The 6,060-nt window shown below is 38.9% G+C and overlaps 1 long non-coding RNA gene across 1 annotated transcript; it reads right to left on the bottom strand.

The window, feature by feature from the left end:
* Positions 1–749: 749 nt before the first annotated feature.
* Positions 750–3,482, bottom strand: LOC125023252. Its single transcript, XR_007114562.1, has 3 exons — positions 3,183–3,482; positions 2,067–3,078; positions 750–1,157 (listed from the first exon to the last, which is right to left on the bottom strand). It is a non-coding gene; the product is annotated as an uncharacterized LOC125023252 (long non-coding RNA).
* Positions 3,483–6,060: the final 2,578 nt, after the last annotated feature.

Genomic DNA, 6,060 nt, shown 5'->3' with positions numbered 1-6,060 from the left:
ATTTTATATAGAATCACAACGATAAGGTCCCCTTAATAACAAATGATTTTTTCTTCCCCTTTAATTTCAAGCAGCATCTTTATCCTTATGTGTGATGTGTTTATGTATGACGCTGTTGTTGTACTTAGTGCACAAGTCCTCCCTTTGTCATGTTATGTTTTGTTGTGTTGTTCCCAGTTACCGCATACGTACAGTATGTGTATTTTACGGAAAGAAAGCTAATAAAAAGTAAATAAAAAAAGTTTAATTTCATTAGAAAGGGATAAATATCTCGGGCTTAACATGCTCAGCGGACACCTGGATGTCTCAGTGAGGCAAACAGTCATTCTCTTGCATGGAATCCACTGCATTCCATAGTTTCCATTACATTTAGCATAACAAAGGATGAAATGAGTTTAATTGCATTAGTCTGGAACATTAGGCAACTTCAGACAGAAAACAAATGCAATGTTTGGACTGCACTGACATGCAGCCATCTTCCACATAATATTCAAATACATGGAACCTACTCAAAAAAAACAACAACGGTATTTTTATCCAGGGATCGAATTAAACAGTGGCTTTTGGCGGAGCCCCATTTTACAGTGCACCCCACGACTTTCCAATTCACATGCATAAGCTTTTAACAATCCAATTGTGGATCAGTAACAGGATTACTGAGGAAAACACTCTATTACCACAGCAATGCGATTAATACTGTCATAAACATTTCACATGACAATAGTCACAATAGCAACAACCCAAAGGTTTGCAAGAAATTAAATCACCATTGCAAACATTTGGCTTCCACCCAGGTGCAAACGCCATACACACAACAAATAGTGCTGAATCAAGCTCCAATATCAAGTGGCTAGAGTGGTATCGATATCAAGTGACAATAAAACAAAGGGGAACAGCTATATCTTAGTTCAGAAACAGACTCATCACAACTCATTAAAAATACAGCAATGATAAATAGGACAACACCAGTCCAAACACACAAGCCATTCATTCTATGATTCTTACCTTAATTCAGACACGATCACAGGGCCCAATGAACCTCTCTTTGGCTGTCCATACCCAGGGTACCCAGAATGTCAGGATGTTGAGAGGAGTTTTAACACCGTTTATCCTGGTGGGATGTTTTGCAGTTCAAAGTCCCCAGATGGCCTGTTGGGCTTGATATGCAATTTAAACATTACTGGCTGTTCTTCAAAAAGGTATTTAATAAAAAAATATTTAAAAAACAAAATATGATTCCTAATAATCAATAACAAAGCTTGTGTAACAAAGCGTGCCTTCACAGCCACAGAATTTCCTTTCCCTCTCTGTGGACTAATCTCCCAGATGTCTTCTCCTGTCTTAGAAGCATCCCTTTTCAGAAAAAAAAAATCTCTGTGTGTATATATATATATATATACACACAAATTAAGCATCGCTACCATTTATTAGAAATGACAAAGATTATTTTGAGGGAACAATAAAAAGAATTGTTCAAATATAGTCACATTGAATGTATTTTTGATAAATTCTTCTTTTAATAAGTACATCCTTTAAATACACAAAGCAGTGTTTTGCTAGTTACTTTTAATTATAAGTTAAGTTGGTTGCTAAGTTGATAGCAAGAATCAATATGATGTCGCAGTTAACGTTAGCATTCTATGTTAGCTAACGTTAGCAAATCCATTTCACAATAGACGTTTCGAAATGATATCATAAAGAGCTGTTTGTTTTTGGGCTGGCCAGCTAAGACTTATTAAGAGTTATTGTACTGTTTGGTGTTTGTGATTTCTAATTTCTATTGCTTGGTTATTAGAAATGACAAAGATTATTTTGAGGGAACAAGAATTATTATAGTCGCATTGAATGTATTTTGATAAATTCTTCTTTTAATAAGTACATTCTTTAACTACACAAAGCAGTTTTGCTAGTTACTTTTAATTATAAGTTAAGTTGGTTGCTAAGTTGATAGCAAGAATCAATATGATGTCGCAGTTAACGTTAGCATTCTATGTCAGCTAACGTTAGCAAATGCATCACTAGCCCGATAAGAACACTTAGCTCAAAGTGACTTTCACGAAACTTACCACTAAAACAAAGTATTTTTGCTGGCCGTATTCTCGTCTGCCAACGTCTGCTTCGGCTCGGCAGACTCAGCTCCACACAGCTCTCTTCATTGCTCAGGCCTTCGTATCGGACCTTCTGTGCTTGTCTTCGTATCAGGTCTGTGCCGTCCACCTTCGCCAACTTTGAGTCGGTAAAATAAAATAAAGCAAACGTGGGGAACAACACGATTTTAAGTCAACCCTCGATTCTTTTCATGTTGACAGTGTATAGCAGCGTAATTGGGCAGTTATTTGAAAACCTTGATTCTGATTGGTCAAACTGAATACACCTCGTCAGCGGTTGTGGCAGCGGAAATTGCACCTGCAATTGTGATTGTGTGCATCATAAATAGTGAGCTGAAGAATCCTGCTATACATGCAAATGAAGATAATATATAATATTTGGTCGTACACAGGTGCAGCGCCCTTGTATAGGCAATTGTAAGGGCCCACACATTATCATCTACGATGATAATTGAATATCTAGGATGATATCTTAAATATGGTTGGGGGAAAAAAACTAAGAGTCCTGAGGAAAAACTACCAACTCGTCGGTATGTTTCACGCCAACCCGGTCTCATGGCGGATCATGAAACTGTGACATTTCGTGCTTTCAGGAGGCCTGTCAATATGACACTGTACAAAGAAGGAGTTAAATTTTATTTCATTTCTGAACCATAATTACATCCAAATAGAACTCTGCATAAGTTTTGCATGACTTTCACAGTAAGGATTACAGCAGTGTTCTGTGAAATATACTCAAAGCAATTTACTGCAATTTCACATCTGTGATATTACAATGCATTGTTTTAAAAACACAAATGTGTACTGTAACTTTACAGCTTTAATGACAAAGCAATTACCATGATATTACAGTGGTAATATGAAAAGGTTGTCAAAAGGTTGTAATTCCCCAGTAATTGCCTGAGGCAAAGTAGGCCGCCACTCAAATGCATCTTCACGCAATTGGCCAGTTGGTAAATTAAACCAAACCCTGTTGAAAGTATGACAAACACATCCTTTTCAATAAAAGGTCTTTTGTTCTGCTTTTAAAGGAAATTTACACTCTACTTGATTCAATACATTCGCAACACATACGGAATGTTGTGTTTGGAGAACTTGGAATTCGGGAACTTGGAGTACTTGGATCGGGTGCAGAGACCAACTCCATATTAATAGTAACTAGTCCTAGAAGGCACAAAAACAATTTATTAATTAAGATAGAGCAAGATGTAGGGCTATGGGTGGATAGACTACGTGCTTAACTGTAGTCCTGCTCCAGTACTTCCTGGAGGAAGCTTACACATTGGTTAGTACCTCTGACCAATGAACGATATTTATCATCTCATCTTAAATCAATGATATTGTGTTGTGCTATGTTACAGCCATGTGCCACTGCTGTGGACATTAATACTGCAGAACTCCCCAGCACCCCCTGCTTGATCATTCAAGATAATGTTACTCTGATCTGACGTCAACATTTGTATAGCCCTTTGTATCTGAAGCAGATCTCAAAGTGCTCATAACACATAATGTTATATCTTTTCATTTCAGGTGACATGATGAAGCCCTCTGGAAGGCTTACATGTAATGATGGGCCCACACCATTGTTACACGGAGTAGCTGCTTTCTTCAGCAGCTATTACGTCTTCAACCTCGAGTGTCCTGCCACTAGATCGTCGATGCTGGAGTTCATTCAAAGGTATTTTATAAAGATCACATCTGACCTTGTAATTCACATTACAGTACAGGCTTCCAACTCAATGACTGTCTTGAGGTCTAAAATGCTGACATAGGAGGTACCTGAGGCTAGCCTGGTGAGACCATCCTGATCTCGCAAACTCATATTCAATTTCACTCTGCAGATTAGTCTGGGTATCTGCACATGTTACTCTGACAATGGTCCAACAAATACCTGCCTGGGCAAAAACAGCTCTTTATGATATCATTTTGAAACGTCTATTGTGAAATGGATTTGCTAACGTTAGCTAACATATAATGCTAACGTTAACTGCGACATCATATTGATTCTTGCTATCAACTTAGCAACCAACTTAACTTATAATTAAAAGTAACTAGCAAAACACTGCTTTGTGTAGTTAAAGGATGTACTTATTAAAAGAAGAATTTATCAAAAATACATTCAATGTGACTATATTTGAACAATTCTTTTTATTGTTCCCTCAAAATAATCTTTGTCATTTCTAATAAATGGTAGCGATGCTTAATTTGTGTGTATATATATATACAGTGGGGGAAATAAGTATTTGATCCCCTGCTGAATTTGTAAGTTTGCCCACTTCCATAGAAATGATCAGACTCTGGTTTTATGGTTGTTTACTGGTTATGGGTATAGACAGAATATCAATCGAAAATGCATAAAAAACACACAATCTAAAAGTTATAAATTGTTATGTATTTTATTAAGGGAAATAAGTATTTGATCCCCAACAATTCACTTAGAATTCAGGCTCCTACAGATTGGCTGGTGCGCATGTGGCACACAGCTATGCTCAGTCAACTAATTACCAATACTCCTGATCTTAACTCGTCATGTATATAAAGCACACCTGCTCTAAGAATCAGTTTCTTACATTCCAACTTCTACAGCACCATGGGCAAGACCAAAGAGCTGTCAAAAGATGTCAGGGACAAGATTGTAGACCTGCACAAGGCTGGTATAGGTTACAAAACCATCAGCAAAAGGCTTGGTGAGAAGGTGACAACTATTGGTGCCATTATTCGCAAGTGGAAGACCCATAAAAGGACCATCAACTGTCCTCGGTCTGGAGCTCCCCGCAAAATCTCGCCTCATGGAGTGAGGATGATGATGAGAAAGGTGAGGGAGCAGCCTAAAACAACACGGCAGGAGCTTGTTAATGATCTGGAAGCAGTTGGGACCTCCGTCACCAAGAAAACAGTTGGCAACACACTGCGCCGTTATGGATTGAACTCTTGCAGTGCCCGCAAGGTCCCCCTGCTCAAGAAGGCACATGTACAGGCCCGCCTTAAGTTTGCCAGTGAACATCTAAATGACTCAGAGAAGGCTTGGGAGAAAGTGCTGTGGTCTGACGAAACCAAAGTTGAGCTATTTGGCATTAACTCGACCCGCCGTGTTTGGAGGATGAAAAAACGTGAGTATGACCCAAAGAACACCATACCCACGGTTAAGCATGGAGGTGGAAACATCATGTTTTGGGGCTGTTTTTCAGCAAAGGGTACAGGGCAACTTCACCGCATTATGGGGCCAATGAATGCAGCCATGTACTGTAACATCTTGGACAAAAACCTTCTTTCCTCAGCAAGAACACTGAAGATGCCTCGTGGGTGGGTTTTCCAACATGACAATGACCCAAAACATACTGCCAGGACAACAAAGGAGTGGCTCAAGAAGAAGCATATTAAGGTCATGGAGTGGCCTAGTCAGTCTCCAGACCTTAACCCGATCGAAAACCTGTGGAGGGAGCTGAAGCTCCGAGTTTCCAAGAGGCAGCCAAGAAACTTGAAGGATTTAGAGACTGTCTGTAAAGATGAATGGGCCAAAATCCCCCCTGCGCTGTGTGCAAACCTGGTGACCAACTACAAGAAACGTCTCATCGTTGTGCTTGCCAACAAAGGTTTCTCTACAAAGTACTGTCTTGTGTTGTGCTTGGGGATCAAATACTTATTTCCCTTAATAAAATACATAACAATTTATAACTTTTAGATTGTGTGTTTTTTATGCATTTTCGACTGATATTCTGTCTATACCCATAACCAGTAAACAACCATAAAAACCAGAGTCTGATCATTTCTATGGAAGTGGGCAAACTTACAAATTCAGCAGGGGATCAAATACTTATTTCCCCCACTGTATACACACACACATTTTTTTTTTCTGAAAAGGGATGCTTCTAAGACAGGAGAAGACATCTGGGAGATTAGTCCACAGAGAGGGAAAGGAACTTCTGTGGCTGTGAAGGCACGCTTTGTTACA

This window comes from Mugil cephalus, chromosome 17 (assembly GCF_022458985.1).
Source record: "Mugil cephalus isolate CIBA_MC_2020 chromosome 17, CIBA_Mcephalus_1.1, whole genome shotgun sequence".
In the NCBI taxonomy this organism is placed as follows: Eukaryota; Metazoa; Chordata; class Actinopteri; order Mugiliformes; family Mugilidae; genus Mugil; species Mugil cephalus.
The sequence above is the reverse complement of the archived record's forward strand: the minus strand, read 5'-3'. Positions and strand labels throughout refer to the sequence as shown.